Genomic DNA, 18,038 nt, shown 5'->3' on the forward strand with positions numbered 1-18,038 from the left:
AGACCTGGCGGATAGAGCGTTTTGCTGAACACGTACGCTCTGTCCGCCAGAGAAAGCAGGATCTTCCAGTGGCCACACATTTTAATTCAATGTCCCATTCCCATTCTGACATGTCTATCCACGGCCTCCTCTACTGTAAAGCTGAAGCCACACTCAGGTTGGAGGAACAACACCTTATATACCATCTGGGTAGCCTCCAACCTGATGGCATGAACATTGACTTCTCTGACTTCTGCTAATGCCCCACCTCCCCCTCGTACCCCATCTGTTATTTATATACACACATTCTTTCTCTCACTCTCCTTTTTCTCCCTCTGTCCCTCTGACTATACCCCTTGCCCATCCTCTGGGTTTTCCCGCCCTCCCCCTTTTCCTTCTCCCTGGGCCTCCTATCCCATGATCCTCTCATACCCCTTTTGCCAATCACCTGTCCAGCTCTTGGCTCCATCCCTCCCGTTCCTGTCTTCTCCTATCATTTTGGATCTCCCCCTCCCCCTTCCACTTTCAAATCTCTTACTAACTCTTCCTTCAGTTGGTCCTGACAAAGGGTCTCGGCCTGAAACGTCGACTGTACCTCTTCCTAGAGATGCTGCCTGGCCTGCTGCATTCACCAGCAACTTTGATGTGTGTTGGTTGCTATTATGTTGACTTTTATGGTATTGTCCTGTATTTTATGTTTGGCATCGAACCACAATCTGGTATGTTTCACATACTGGCAATAAAGTGGTTCTGACTCTGAACTGGTTTGTTGAACAATTAAATCTCCAAGGAAAGGTAGAAATTGATATCATAGAGAATCAGTCTAGTTAGTTTGTGCTCAGATGATTAGATCAGAACTCTAATCAGATATTTTAGATTAGGTTAGATTGCGAGGACACGCAGTCCTCTTTTATTGTCACTTAGTAATGCATGCATTAAGAAATGATACAATGTTCCTCCAGTGTGATATCACAGAAACACAAGACAGACCAAGACTGGAATACTGACAAAAGCCACATAATTACAACATATAGTTACAACAGTGCAAGCAATACCGTAATTTGATGAAGAGCAGACCATGGGCACGGCAAAAAAAAAAGTCTTAAAGTCTCTCGAAAGTCCCATCATCTCACACAGACGGTAGAAGGAAGAAAACTCTCCCTGCCATGAGCTTCCAGCACAGCAAACTTGCCGATGCAGCATCCTGGAAGCACCCAACCACAGTCCAACTCTGAGTCTGTCCGAGAACTTCGAGCCTCCGACCAGCCCTCCGACACTGAGCACCAAGCACCATCTCTGCCGAACGCTTCAAACCCGTCCCCAGCCGCCAGCAACAGGCAAAACCGAGGATTTGGGGCCTTCCCCTCCGGAGATTCTCGATCGCACAGTAGCAGCGGCAGCGAAGCAGGCATTTCAGAAGTTTCTCCAGATGTTCCTCCGTGCTTCTCACGTCTGTCCTCATCAAATCAGAATTGTGAATGGTTCCCTACTTAACAAATACAGATATCATTCCAGAGCAGCTGCGCGCGCAGCGTCGCACCGCCATCTTCTCCTCCCTCCCCTAATTTTGTCTAAATTACCAAAGTACTATATTCCACATATTTCATAATGCACTGTGAAATATGTTCAGTGATTTTTTTAATGTTTTATTTTCAGTTTAAAATAAGAACTAATTTCTCCTTGGGATATAGCTCCGGATTCCCTCACATGAACCTTCAGACATTAAAAGTTCACAGTGCTCAAATACCTTCATCATTTATTTCCTACAACGTGCTGACCCAAATCTAAAAATTCAAGCACATTGATTATCGAGGTACATATATAGTATACTACCTTGAGATTCATTTTCTTGTAGGCGTTTACAGGGAAAAAAGGAAATACCACAGAAATTTGCAAAAATCTATACATATACAAAGATTGCGAACTCACAACAAATTTTATTTAAACAATAACTTGAATTATACAAATCAAATAATGTACATTTGAAGTTAATAATGAAAGGGAGGAAATTGCTGTGGATTTGAGTGAAGAAATGTTGAATTAAGAAAAATATGTTAGTCCTAAGGCTTCTTTGGAATCTGATAAAGTCCAGGAATGTCAGTGTGCAGTTTAGTAATAATGATTTCATGGCACTTATAGTGTTTAACTTGTGTGATGCCCTGGTTCATATTTTTTACTGTTATGCTGTATGTATTTCATTTTGTGCTGTTCTGTGTGAGCTGCTCTTTTTCAACTTATGTTTGGGTTACTGCTGAACAAAAGAGAGAGGAGAAATATGTGCAATCCAGTTAGGGTGGTCTGATTAAGGGGAGGTTTCTCTGGGAGGGACACTAAGGTTGGGCTTGGGGGTTTTGTACAAGAGGAGATGAAGAGAGAAGACGCTGGGGAGAATCGGTTGTAACATACAATCCGGTGGGAGACCCGTTTGTTCAAGATGGATTGCAGGGGACATACGGAAGGTGGTGCGTGCTTTCACGTTGACTGAGGGCCCAGCGTGTGGGTGACAGAAAAGTTCAAGGTGAGCTCCAACTTGTGCACATTTGACTGTTTAATTAGAATGGGACCTTTTCTTTTTGTTATTCTTTACTAACCCTTTAGTTCAGTGAAGATTCGGAAATATAATTCCTTCAGTCGTATGCAGTGTGCTGTCTGTTATTTCACGGCATTAATTTGTAATAGGGTAGCGTCCACACAGAGCCATACAAACAGGGGGTTTGGGGTGGGCTCGCGTCTCAATCTCACAAATTTGGCGGGGCCGGAGATTGTCTCCCTAAATTTACATAGTCGAGGATATCAGGGTGTTTCACTTGCAAGCTGCCTGCTACTTTCTCAATGACAGTAATCACATCAGTTCCTAAAATGCATTGCCGTTTGGAGTCTGAAATTTGAATACACCCTATTCATTGAGGTCACACTTTGGAACAATAGATTATGTGTTGCCACTTTGTCTAAGACCTTTGATTCCACTGCCACAATCAATAATTCAATTACTTCTAAAAGGAGACTAATAGCACAAGATGACTGATGGACCTCAGACACAAAGGGGAAAATCATGGCACACGAGTGGTTGGACTGAGAGTTTTTACCTTGCCTATGTGAACAGTACAGCAACAATGAGAAAGTTCAGCATATCGAGGTGTCATGGTAACATAGTGGTTAGTAAAACACTATAATGGCCCCAGATTCAGTTCCGCCGCTGTCTGTAAGGAGAGTTTGTGCGTTCTCCCTGTGAGTTTGTGGGTTTTCCACACAAATTGCTGGAGAACTCAGCAGGCCAGAAAGCATCTATGGAAAAGAGTAAACAGTCAATGTTTCAGAGCAAGACCCTTCTTCAGGACATTCTTGGCCCGAAACATCGACCGTTTACTCTTTTCCATGGAGGCTGCCTGGCTTGCCGAGTTCCTCCAGCACTCTGTGTGCGTAGCTTTACTGGATTTCCAGCAACTGCAGATTTTCTCGTGTCTGAGTTGGTGTCCTCTGGCTGACACCCACATTCCAAAGCCATACAGGTTAATTGGTCACATTGTTGTAATTGGGAGGCGTTATTACTGTGCTCATTCTTTAAATAGAGTTGCAAATGTCACTCCGCTCTTCATGAAGGGAGGTAGGCAGAAGAAAGGAAATTATAGACTGCTTTGTCTGACATTGGTTGGGGAGATGTTGGAGCTAATTGATAAGGATGTTGTTTTGGGGTATTTTGACACACATGATAAAATAGGTTGTAGTCAGCACCAGTCACTAGATAAAATTAGCTGTAGTCAGCATGGATTCCTAAAGGGAAAATCTTGTCTGACATATCTGTTGGAATTCTCTGAGGAAATAACAAGCAGGATAGACAAAGGAGAATCGGTTGAAGTTGTGTACTTGGATTTTCAAAGCCCATGGTATTACAGGAAAGACACTAGCATGGATAGAGCATTGCTGAGTGGCAGGAGGCAAAGAGTGGGAATAAAGGGAACTTCTTCTGATTGGGTGCTGGTGACTAGTGATGGGTAGAAACCATAGAAAAACTACAGCACAGAAACAGGCCTTTTGGCCCTTCTTGGCTGTGCTGACCCATTTTCTGCCTAGTCCCACTGACCTGCACACGGACCATATCCCTCCATACACCTCCCATCCATGTATCTATCCAATTTATTCTTAAATGTTAAAAAAGAACCCACATTTACCACCTCGTCTGGCAGCTCATTCCATACTCCCACCACTCTCTGTGTGAAGAAGCTCCCGCTAATGTTCCCTTTAAACTTTTCCCCCCTCACCCTAAACCCATTTCCTCTGGTTTTTTTCTCCCCTTGCCTCAGTGGAAAAAGCCTGCTTGCATTCACTCTATCTATACCCATCACAATTTTATATACCTCTATCAAATCTCCCCTCATTCTTCTACGCTCCAGGGAATAAAGTCCTAACCTATTCAACCTTTCTCTGTAACTGAGTTTCTCAAGTCCCGGCAACATCCTTGTAAACGTTCTCTGCATTCTTTCAACCTTATTCATATCCTTCCTGTAATTTGGTGACCAAAACTGAACACAATACTCACCAATACCTTATACAACCTCATCATAACATTCCAGCTCTTATACTCAATACTTTGATTAATAAAGGCCAATGTACCAAAAGCTCTCTTTATGACCCTATCTACTTGTGACGCCACTTTTAGGGAATTTTGTATCTGTATTCCCAGATCCTTCTGTTCTACTGCACTCCTCAGTGCCTTACCATTAACCCTGTATGTTCTACCTTGGTTCGTCCTTCCAAAGTGCAATACCTCACACTTATCTGTATTAAACTCCATCTGCCATTTTTCAGCCCATTTTTCCAGCTGGTCCAAATCCCTCTGCTAGCTTTGAAAACCTTCCTCACTGTCCACTACAGCTCCAATCTTTGTATCATCAGCAAATTTGCTGATCCAATTTATCACATTATCATTCAGATCATTGATATAGATGACAAATAACAATGGACCCAGCACTGATCCCTGTGGCACACCACTAGTCACAGGCCTCCACTCTGAGAAGCAATCCTGTATTACCACTCTTTGGCTTCTTCCATTGAGCCAATGTCTAATCCAATTTACCACCTCTCCATGTATACCAGGGTACAGGATAAATATAAGACCATTAGACACAGGAGCAGAATTAGGCCATTTGCCCATCGAGTCTACTCCGCCATTCAATCATGGGTGATCCTTTATTCTCCTTCTCAGTCCCACTGCCTGGCCTTCTCCCCATAATCATTGATGCTGTGTCCAATCAAGAACCAATCAAACTCTGCCTTAAATACACCCAATGACCTGGCCTCCACAGCCGCCTGTGGTAACAAATTCCACAAATTTACCACCCTCTGGCTAAAGAAATTTCTCCACATCCCTGTTTTAAATGGATGCCTGAGGTTATGCCCTCTTGTCCTAGACTCCCCCACCATGGGAAACATCCTTTCCACATCTACTCTTTCTAGGCCTTTCAACATTCCAAAGGTTTCAATGAGATCCCTTCATCCTTCTGAATTCCAGTGAGTACACCTCCAGAGTCATCAAATGTTCCTCATATGATAGCCCTTTCATTCCCAGAATCATCCTTGTGAACCTACTGTGAATCCTCTCCAGTGCCAGCACATCTTTTCTTAGATGAGGAATCCAAAACTGTTCACAATACTCGAGGTGGGGCCTCACCAATGCCTTATAAAGCCTCAGCATCACATTCTTGCTCTTGTATTCTAGACCTCTTGAAATGAATGCTAACATTGCGTTTTCCTTCCTCACCAGTGGTCCTACCTGCAAGTTAACCTTCAGGGTGTTCTGCACAAGGACTCCCAAGTCTCTTTGCATGTCAGACTTTTGGATTTTTCCCCATTTGGAAAATAGGCTGCACATTTATATCTACTACCAAAGTGATACTTTATTATCGCCAAACAATTGGTATTAGAACGTACAATCATCACAGCGATATTTGATTCTGCGCTTCCCGCTGTGAATGACCATTTTCCAACATTGTATTTCATTTGCCACTTTCTAGCCCATTCTCCTAATCTTCTAAATCCTTCTGCAGCCTATCTGTTTCCTCAACGCTACCTCCCCCCCCACCACCAATCTTCGTATCATCTATAAACTTGATAACAAAGCTATTTATTCCATCATCTAAATCTTTGATGTACAGCATAAAAGAAGCAGTCTCAACACCAATCCCCGCAGAACACCGCCAGTCACTGGCAGCCAACCAGAAAAGGATTATTTTATTCCCACTCACTGCCTCCTACCAATCAGTCAATGATCTGACCATGCTAGTACATTTCCTGTAATACCATGGGCTCTTAACTTGGTAGGCAGCCTTATGTGTAGGCACTTTGTCAAAGGCCTTCTGTCCAAATATACAACATCCACTGCATGCCCTTTATCTATCCTACTTTTAATCTCTTCAAAGAATTCCAATAGGTTCATCAGGCAAGATTTTCTCTTAAGGAAACCATGCTGACTTTGTCCTATCTCATCCTGTGTCACCAAGTACTCCATAAACTAATGCTTAACAATTGACTCTAAAATCTGCCCAATCACTGAGGTCAGGCTAACTGGTCTATAATTTCCTTTCTGCTGCCTCCCTCCTTTCTTAAAGAGTGGAGTAACATTTGCAATTTTCCAGTCCTCTGGCATCATCCAATGATTTTTGAAAGATCATTACTCGTGCCTCCCCAATCGCTACTGCTACCTATTATCAGAACCCTTGGGTGCAGTTCATCTGGTCCGGGTGACTTACGTACTCTGCGGTCTTTCAGCTTTTTGAGCACCTTCTCCTTTGTAGTAGTAACTGCACCCACTTTTCTTCCCTCTCACCTTTCAACATCTGGCACATTGCTAGTGTCTTCCACAGCGAAGGCCGAAGCAAGATGCTCATTTAGTTCATCTGCCATCTCCTTGTCCCCTGTTATTATTTCTCCTCAATTTCTAGCAGTCCTATATCCTCTCTCATCTCTCTTTTATTTTTACATACTTGAAAAAGCTTTTACTATCCACTTTGATATTATTTGCTAGCTTACTTTCATATTTCATCTTTTCCCTCTGAATTATTTTTTTAGTTGCTCACTGTAGGTTTTTAAAAGCTTTCCTATCCTCTGTCTTCCTGCTAATTTTTGCTTTGTTGTATGCCCTCTCTTTTACTTTAACATTAGCTTTGACTTTCCTTGTCAGCCATGGTTTCTGTAAAGGGAAATCTTGCCTGACAAGTCTGTTAGAATTCTTCAAGGAAAAAACAAGCAGGGTGGACAAAGGAGAGGTAGTGGTTGTCGATTACTAGGATTTTCGGAAGGCATTTGATAAGATGCCACACATGAGGCTGCTTAACAAGATAAAATCCTATAGCATTACAGGAACGAAGCTGGCATGGATAGAGGAATGGCTGACAGGCTGGAGGCAGCGAGTGGAAATAAAGGTTCTGGTTAGCTGCCAGTGACTAGTGGTTTTCCTTAGGTGCCAGTATTGGGACTGCTACTTTTCACATTGTTTGTCAATGATTTGGATAGTAGAATTGATGTTTATGTGGCAACGTTTGCAGATGATACGGAGGTAGGTGCAGGGGTAGGTAGTGCTGAGGAAGCAATGTGATTGCAGCAGGACTTAGACAAATTGGAAGAATGGGCAAAAAAGTGGCAGGTGGAATACAGTGTTGGGAAATGTACAATGATGCATTTTGGTGAAAGGAACAGTAGTGCAGACTATTAACTAAATGGGGAGAAGGTTCGAACAACAGAGGTGCAGAGGGACTCGGATTCTTTGTGCAAGACTCCCAGAAGTTTAATTTGCAGGTTGAGTCTGTGGTAAAGGTGGCAAATGCAATGTTGGCATTTATTTCAAGGGGAATAGGATATAAAAGCAAGGAGATAATGCTGAGGCTTTATAAGACACTAGACAGTCTACACTCAGACTATTGTCAACAGTTTTGGGCTCCGTATCTCAGAAAGGATATGCTGTCATTGGAGAGAGTCCAGAGGAGTTACATGAGGATGATTCCGGGAATGAAAGGGTTACCAAATGTGGAGCAGTTGGCAGCTTTAGGCCTGTACTCACTGGAATTTAGAAGAATGCATGAAGATCTCATTGAAATCTATTGAATGTTGAAAGGACTAGATATGGTGGTTGTGGAGAAGATGCTTTTTTTGGTGGGAGCATCCAGAATTAGAGGGCACAGCCTCAAAATTGAGGCGCAACATTTTAGAACAGAAGTAAGGAAGAATTTTCTATCCATAGAGTAGTGAATCTATGGAATGCTCTGCCACAGACTGTGGTGGAGGCCAAGACCGTGGGTATATTTAAGGCGGAATTTGATAGTCTCCTGATTGGTCAGGGCATCAAAGTACATAGCGAGAGGCAGATGTATGGGATTGAGTGATATCCGGGATCAGACATGATGGAATGGAGAGCAGACTTGATAGGCTGAATGGCCTAATTCTTCTCCTATGTCTTATGTTCCGTGGGGGTCAGTGTTGGAACTGCTTCTTTTTACATGGCATGTCAATGATTTCGATGACAGAATTAATGGGTTTGAGGCTACATTTGTGGATGTCCTGTGCTATCACCAGTGGGATCATCAGTTGATCTGCCACCTGTCTTCAGGAGTTTTGGCCCACCACCTCGAGGGAGTCTTGATCATAAGCGGGCCGAAACCCCTGAAGACAGGTGGCAGATCAACTGATGATCCCACTGGTGATAGCACAGGACAGTTAACATCTTAGTCCACGTGTATTTTTTAACTCTAGGTAGCGGGACAGATAGCGTTGAGGAAGCAGGAGGACATAAAAATATTTGGAGAATGTGCAAAGAAGTGGCAGATGGAATACAGTGTTGGGAAGCATATGGTCATGCACTTTGGTTAAGGAATAAAAGTATAAACTATTTTCTAAATGGAGAGAAAATTCAAAAATCTGAGGTACAAAAGGACTTACAAGTTCTTGTGCAGGATTCCTAAAGGTTAATTTACAGGTTGAGTCAGTGAGGAAGCCAAATGCAATGTTCCATTCTTTTTGAGAGAATTAGAAAATAAAAGGAAGGATGTAAATGCTCAGGCTTTATAAGGCATTGGTGAGGCCCCATCTGGAGTATTGTTAACCGTATTTTGGGCCCCTTATTTAAGAAAGGATGTGCTGACATTGCAGAGGACTCAGATGAGGTTCACAAGAGTGATTCCAGGAATGAAAGTCTTATTGTATGAGGAGAAATTGATAGTGCTGGGCCTTTAATCGCTGGAATTTAGGAAAATGAGGGGGAGATCTCCAACCTATCAAACGTTGAAAGGTTTTGATAGAGTGGATATGAAGATCATGTTTCATTTAGTGGGAGAGTCTAGGACTAGAGGGCACAGCCTCAGAATAGATGGACATCTATTTAGAGTGGTGATGAGGTGGAATTTCCTTACCCAGAAGGTGGCGAATCAGTGGAATTCATTTGCAAAGATGTCTGTGGAGGCCAGATCATTGAGTGCATTTAAAGCGGAGGTTGATAGGTTCTTGATTAGTCAGGGCATGAAAGGTTACAGAAAGAAGGCAGAAGAATGGAGTTGAGAAGGAAATAGATCAGCCATGATATAATGGTGGAACAGACTCGATGTCTTCTGCTCCTGTATTACGGTCTAAAATTATTTTTTAAATGACACACAAGGATTTAAGCAACACAATACAAAGAGCACATGCAGCAGTAGCATCTGGTCTAAATAAAATTTTAAGTAAAATATGATTTAGCCAACAATTGTCTATCACTGCTATAATGAAACAACTTGGTATTTCTCACTTAGATTAAACAATTCCAATATCAAATTTCACAGGGGAGCAATACAATGTGGTGATAACGAAAATCTGTGCCAGATGATTTGAATACAAAGGAATAAAGAGATCTACAAGGCTTTAATCGTGGCATCTGATTTGGATAAAACTGATTAACTATGTGACGGAGAGCACTCGTTAAGCACGCTGCTAACACACGTGCATTCACTCATGCACAGATGTTGCCTTGTCATTCTGCTGTTGCTGTGGTGAGTGTAATCACTGCAGTGTCTTCCCCTGTACAGTCTCATAATTAACCCATTGCTTTCCCTCTGCATTGCTACGTACATTGAAAGTCAGACCAAAGTTTAATTTAATTGTACTCTTTATTTGCACTTAACTGTCCGTGAGTGATTGTGTTGAGCATTCTGTGTTTCACGATGTCATCTCACAGACGTCCCATGGGTGTCCATTGGGTCCTAAACTGAGCTAACAAACTCAGATTAGCTTTATGAAGCCTTTCCCACCGTTGATAGTGGAATAATCCATTTCTTTTGTAATGAGGTTGTGTAATATGCATATGTTATTTGTGTACTGTATTTAAGGTAAATACTTATGTTTATTTTGTAATATGATTGTAATTGCTTTGTGGGGTGTATCATCTGCAGTCTTAAATTAACTTTCTGGGTAATTAAAGATGGTATATCCTGGTGCCTAATTAACAGGGCTCATCGCCCTCAGTATGAGAGAGAAAGATAGGAGCTGCCAGGAGTTCACATTGGACAAAAGGGTTAGCATAATGTTTTACAGTACAGGTGACATGGGTTCAATTCCCGCCACTGCCTGTAAGGAGTTTGAACGTTCTCCCTGTGACCGCGTAGGTTTTCTCTGGGTGCCCCCGTTTCTTCCCACAGTTAAAAGACATATTGGTTGGTAGGATAATTGGTCATTAAGAATTGTCCCGTGATCAGGCTGGGATTAAATTGGGGGTTTGCTGGGCAGTATGGCTTGAAGGGCCAGAAGTGCCTGTTCTGCGCTGTATCTCAATCAATAAGTAATAAGTAATAAAACGATCACAGGGTTATCAGATGCTGCAGGGATTCGCACAGGTGTAATTAAATTCTCCCTTTCAAAGCACGCATAAAAGGCATTGAGCTGATCTGAGAGTGAAGCATTACAGCCATTCGTGATGTTAGGATTTGCTTTGTAGGAAGTGATGGCCTGCAAACGCTGCCAAAGCTGACATGCATCCAATTCTGTCACTAACCTCAATCAGAAGTGTTTATTCACCATTAAAATAGTCTTCCATTAGTTATACATGGACTTCTTGTATAGTTCTGGATTACTTATCTTGAATGCCACAAATGCAGCCCTCTGTGGTGTATGAATCTTCTGCTTCGTCCACAGACTCTGGGTTTGGGTATGTCCAGTATGTTCCCAAAGGAACACACTCATCCACATGGGCCTTGATGAAGCTGGTGACAACTGTGGCACATTCACTCAGACTCACAGATGAATCCCTGAATGTTGTCCAGTCCACTGCCTAAAGCAATCCTGTAAGCTCCCCTCCAGCTCCCTTGAGCATACCTTCTTGGTCCTCACCACTGGTGCTGGGGTCTTTAGTCTCTGCCTATACGCTGGGAGTAGAAGTACAACCAGGTGATCAGACTTTCCAAAGTGTGGGCATGGGATGGCACGGTTAGCGTTTCTGATGGTGGCATAACAGTGGTCAAGTGTGTTGGCTCCTCTGATTAAGAACTTTAAATACTGGATGTCTACCCCATAAGTGAGCTGCTCGTTGGCGAGGAGCTCAACTTGCTGTAAGAGAGATGCATCGAGGGTATCAGAGTTGGTGCGTGAAGGCAGTGTGCAATCTAACAGCGAGTGATTGTCGTGGATGTTCCTCTTGTAATTGAAAGACCCTGTTCGAGATTGATAATGTAAAAAGCCGCAAGTTCACTTCCCTTGTTTATTGACGCGACACATGTCAGGGGTGTTGCATGGTCTCAGGCTTGCCTGTTGCTGCAGTCCAGGAGAGAAGACACTGTAGTGCTGTGTAGCTTGGCGTACATGCTTGGCTGGGGGGCTGGCCTCTCCTGTTAGTGCTGCCCTCCAGTGTTCGATCGGTGGAATGACAAGCTGGAATGTGTGCATGCGTGTGTACATTCATCTGCAAACTGCAGAGAATTGCTTGTTCTTGCCAATAACACCCATTCACCATCAATATATAGGACATGTCACTCAGTGGCTTGAGCTATCTATATTTTTGTATGACTGCATGTTTTACTGCTGACTTATACATGCTTTGTGCTGTGTATGACTATAGGTATTATGTTTTGCACCTTGGCCCCAGTGGAACGCTATATCATTTGGCTGTATTCATGTATGGTTGAATGATAATTGAACTTGATATGTTGGTGGTAGTTGTTTGGAGCCTTATTCAAGCAGGTCTGGTTGAAATGTCCTGTAATGTTAAAGAAGGGTGCATAGTTTCGTACCTGCTGATTACATTGCTCAGCTCCTCCAGTGCCTGCCTGACATTAGCCTGAGGTGGAAAATACACCGATGCCAGGATGATGGCAGAAAACTCCCTCGGTAGATAAAATGGATGCCATTTGACTGCGAGGTTGGGTGAGCAGGACTGAGACAGAACCACCATGTTTGTGCACCACAATGAGTTAATTATAAAGTATACTCCATCTCTAACCTTGTCTAGTGTGTAAAGATGATCTGGGACAGAGGTTACAGTGACACTAATGCAGAGGGTATTGTTCATTCATATCTGAGTCTTGGCATTATTCACGGTTCTTCCATTGAATTCACAAAGATGTGGGGCAGGTTGTATTACTAGATAAACAAAATAGGAATTTTAAATTTAGGATTGGTAAAACATCAGCAAAAGAATTAAGAGCTTAGTGTGTTAGGAGAGAGGCAGCAGACTTTATGATTTAGAATGGAGTCTATGAGGTAAACCAGTTGTCAATTAAAATGCAGAAGTCTAGAGGTAACACAGGTATGATTGCAGTTTTCAGCAGCAGAGTGAGTGAAGCCTCTGTCGATCAGGGTCAACCATGGATGTTGTGTCCTAGCTGTCTAGATTAGATTAGATTCTGAGGACACTCAGTCCTCGTTTATTGTCATTTAGAAATGCATGCATTAAAAAATGTTCCTCCAGAAAGATATCACAGAAACACAAGACAAACCAAGACTAAACTGACAAGACCACATAATTATAACATATATTTACAACAGTGCAAAGCAATACTGTAACTTGATAAAGAGCAGACCATGGGCATGGTAAAAAAAAGGTCTCAAGTCCCGATACCCCATCATCTCACGCAGACGATAGAAGGGAGAAACTCTCCCTGCCATGAACCTCCAGCGCTGCAAACTTGCCGATGCAGCGTCATTGGAAGCACCCGACCGCAGCCGACTCTGAGTCTGTCCGAAAACTTCGAGCCTCCGACCAGCCCTCTGACACCCAGCATCGAGCACCATCCTCTGCCGAGCGCTTCGACCCTGCCCTGGCCACCGAGCAACAGGCAAAGCTGAGGACTCGGAGCCTTCCCCTCCGGAGACTCTGGATCACACAGTAGCAGCGGCAGCGAAACAGGCATTTCAGAAGTTTCACCAGATGTTCCTCCGTGCTCTCACGTCCATCTCCATCAAATCAGGATTGTGCACAGCACCCTACTTGACAAATAACAGACATCACCACCGGAGTGGCCGCTGCACACTGTGTCGCGCCGCCATCTTCTCCTCTCATTCAAGCTTGGCCGCCATCTTGTCCTCTCATTCAAGCTCATTCACGATATGCAAGCTTGGCCAGTACAATATGGAGAGCAAGTTGTTGCCCATGTAGCAAGCTTCCCCTCTCCACGTGTCCGATGAACCCAAATGAACAACAGAGACACCACCAGCATCGCAGGAGTTGCCCATCAGCATTGGACTCAAAATAGGTTTGCCTTAGGGTCTCCAGCTCTGGATTTTTCCCTGGGGGTTTATTCCCAAAGCCTTTCCCATGAGTGAGTATAGCCACAAGACAGCGGAAGTCTGAGATTAGAGTTTTCCTTCCCCTAGGTGAGCTGCCAACCATGGCTCACAAGCCCCATCAACAGCAGAAGGAGCAGAGATAACAGGCATTATTGAGGTACTACTTGAGTTATAACTCATATGGTGTCAGACAGCAAATTCAAACCAGGTTTAGAAACATAGAAACTAGATACCTGCTCTGCCATTCAATGTAATCATGAATAATTATCCAAATATAGCATCTTGTCCCCGTTTGATCACTTTAGAACTATATCTAACTTCTTTGTGAATATATATAACAAATTGGAATCAGCAGCTAGAGAATTTCACAGGCTCACCCGTTCCAGGATAAAGAAATTTCTCCCCATTTCTATCCTAAATTGCTAACAGCACATCTTTATTTAGTGCACCCAATTCTGAAGTCCTTCTCCTCACCTCAGTGGGAACATCATTCCAGCATTCATAATTACTCAGGATCTTACAGGCTCACTGAAGTCCCCTGTCATTCTTCTAAACTTCAGCAAATAGAAACTTATCCAAACTCTAAAACGAATAAAAATCCAGAGCCTGAGCAATTTGATTTAATTCAAACCGAAGGAGACATGGAAATTTGTAAGGAAATTGAGAGTCTGAAGTTCCCAGATGACATTGTAGATCACATATCACACAAACGGGTTTAAAATACTGAATTCAGAAATAAAATTAAAATGGAATCTGCATGACCCCAACGGGTAACTGAAACAGATTTTGACAGACAAGCTAATCCTCACCGGGACTGTAATGCAGCTGGGTTAAATTAAGTCTGCACTAGAGAAACATGGTTCCATTTTAATCATCTTGCGTGTGTTACATTCTAAATCAAAGTGAGTGAATGAGCCTAGCTGGAGCCAGTTGCACATATTTACAAAATCATTTCTATTAATTCCAAAGAAACTTACACAAAATGCTGGAGGAACTCCACAGGTCAATAACCTCCCCTGGACCTCTCCAATACCAGTGCATCTTTTCTTAGATAAGGGACCAAGACTGTTCACAATACTTGGTGAGGTCACCGCTCATTCTTTCAGACTCCAACAATGCAGACACAATCCATCCAGACAGACTGAAAGAGTGCAGAGAAAATTTACCAGGATATTGCCTGGTCTGGAGTACCTGAGTTATAAGGAAAGATTGAATAGTTTAGGACTATATTCTTTAGAATTTAGCCGATTGAGAGGAGATTTGATAGAGGTATACAACATTATGAAGGGTATAGATAGGATAAGTACAAGCAGGCTTTTTCCACTGAGGTTGGGTAGGAATACAATCAGAGGTCATGGGTGAATGGTGAGATGTTTAAGGGAAGCATGAGGAGAAACTTCTTCACTCAAAGGGTGCTGAGATTGCCAAATGAGCTGCCAGCACAAGGGGTGCATGTGGGCTTGATTTCAACGGTTAAGAGAAATTTAGATAGGTACATGGATAGTAGGGATATGTAGGGCTATGGTCCCGGTGCAAGTTGATGGGAGTAGGCTGTTTAAATTGTTTCAGCACGGACCAGCTGGGCAACCGAGGGAGGTGATAGGCAGGTGAGAAGAGTAGGGTTAAGAGGGGAGGGGTAGGGGAGAAATGACTGGAAATGAGAGAAATCGATGTTCATGCCAACAGGTTGGATGCTGCCCAGATGGAATATGAAGTGTTGCTCCTCCAACCTGAGAGTGGCCTCATTTTGACAGCAGAGGAAGCCAAGGACTGACATGTCGGAATGTGAATGGGGATTGGAATTAAATAGTGTCTTGTGATCATAAAGAAGACACGAAGGACGAACAATTATACACTTGGTTGGACCCAGAGAGGCCTTTGTGTCTAAGTGTGCCGCCATCTTACCAGAAGCCCTAAATAAATAAAAAAGACCCTTTCATTTTCCACTGTGGATGCAGCTGCTTGGCGTTATTGACCCACAACAAGATATTTCAGATGCTGTACCTGTATGTATCCATCATGTTCCAGACTGGCAGCATGATCAGCAATTGATGGGAGTGATGGTTTATACATTTTGCACTAAATCTGAAAGTAAAATATTGTTGATGCTTGACATCTGACATGAAACAGAATTCTGGAAATGTTAACCTGAAATGTTAACTCTCTCCTCCGATGCTACCTGAAGAGTACTGCAGCAATTTCTATTCATATATGAGTCGATGTTTTAAACTGGATAGTCTATTCAAGATCTCGGTGTTGAATGTACTTGCTGGAGTTTAGAAAAATGAGGGAGGATCTAATTGAAACCTAACGTTCTAGATAGATTGGATGTGGAGAGGATGTTTCCTAGGAGCCTAGGACCAGAAGGCACAGCCTCAGAATAGAAGAACTCTCTTTTAGAACGGAGATGAGGAGGAACCTCTTCAGGCAGAGGGTAGTGAATCTGTGGAATTCGTTGTCACAGATAGTTATGTAATTCATTGCTTTGGAGGCTAAGTCATTGGGTATATTTAAAGCTGAGGTTGATAGATAATTGGTTAGTGAAGGCATCAAAGTTTACAGGGAGAAGGCAGGAGAATGGTGTTGAGAGGGATAATAAATCAGCCATGATGGCATGGTGGTGCAGACTCGATTGGCCAAATGGCCTAATTTGCTCCTGTGTCTTATGATCCTCTAATTATCTGATACCCATACAGTCTGCCTTTCTACCACAAACATAATGGATTAGAAAACGGCATTGGCTTTGTTTCACTAGCCATAAGGGTTGTTCATAGCTGGATATTTAAAACTGATGCAAACAATAACAAATATTAAATGCATCCAAATATTAGATATATAGCCAAAACAACTAGTTACAATTCCATGCAATTCTATAAGGAGTCACAGGGAAGCAGCATCCATGGTCAAGGACCACCATCATGCAGCTCATGCAGTCTTTTTGCCTCAGGAAGGAGTACAGGAGCCTCAGGTGTCTCACCAGCAGGTTCAGGAACAGTTATTGCTCCTCGACCATCAGGTTCTTAAACCAGAGACGATAACTTCACTCACCCGAACACTAAACTAATTCCACAACCTATGGACTCACTTTCAAGGATTCTACAACTCAAATTCTCGATATTTATAATTAATTAATTAATTATCATCATTAATATTTTTTCTCTTTTTGTCTTTGCATAGTTTGCTGTCTTTTGCGCACTGGTTGTTTGTCCATCTTTGTTGTGTGCAGTTTTTCATTGATTTCATTGTATTTCTTAGTATTTACGGTGAATGCCTGCAAAAAAATGAATCAAAGTGCATATATGGTGACAAATATTTACTTTGATAATAAATTTTCTTTGAATTCTGAATTTTCGGCTTTTCATCCAGCTTAAACAAATGGGTTTCCCCTCTAGCTTTCCAAGTTTTTCTTCAAATAGGTTCCAGGGCCACAAGTTCAATCCATAAATTACCTATTACCTAACCTGATAGTCTACCTAAAGCCATATTTAAATTGTTGCTGCTATAATCTAATTTCCAAGAGATCAATATGCTGAACTTGATGATCTGATTACGCATACTAAATCATGGCTCCTAACTTAGTGATCCACAGAATACTTTACACAGGCAACAGTCTTGATATGGGATACAGCAGCTGGTTTTAGTAGTGTGAACTTGGGTGCTGGCAGCTCTGTAATACAGAGCAGTGTGAAGGTACCATTTAGTACATGCCATTTTCAATTAGCTTCACATTTGTTTACAGTTCCAGTCCTCCGTACAATGGAGACATTCCCAAGTTGTTCAAATTCCATGGCTTATGTCCTATGGTTTATGCTTGGCACTGATCCACTATCAATTCTGGTACGTTTCATATACTGGGAATAAAGTGATTCTGATTCTGATGAGGAAAGCTGTTTCCAAATTAGGCACATATTTGCATCAATTAAGAGACTGCTTCTTTCAGCCAGAAATAAGGAAAGCTGTATGAGTTTCCAGCAACTAAACTGGAAAATATCTTCATCATCTCCTTTATTCTCCGTGAGTCCAATCACGTAAGTGTACACAGGCACAGAAACTGGCTGAGTGCAGCAGTAACAAAATCACTTTAACAGAAACAGTTTTAAAGTTCAAAGTAAATTTACAAGTTGCAGAAACTTGTAAAATTCACCAGCACCATCATGGGTACTAGTCTCCATAGTGTCCAAGACATCTTCAAGGAGCGGCGGCTTAGGAAGGCAACATCCATCATTAAGGACCCCCACCACCGAGGGCATGCTTCTTCTCATTGTTACCATAGGGAAGGAGATCCAAAAGCCTGAAGGCACATACTCAGCGACTCAGGAATAACT

This window comes from Mobula birostris, chromosome 2 (assembly GCF_030028105.1).
Source record: "Mobula birostris isolate sMobBir1 chromosome 2, sMobBir1.hap1, whole genome shotgun sequence".
In the NCBI taxonomy this organism is placed as follows: Eukaryota; Metazoa; Chordata; class Chondrichthyes; order Myliobatiformes; family Myliobatidae; genus Mobula; species Mobula birostris.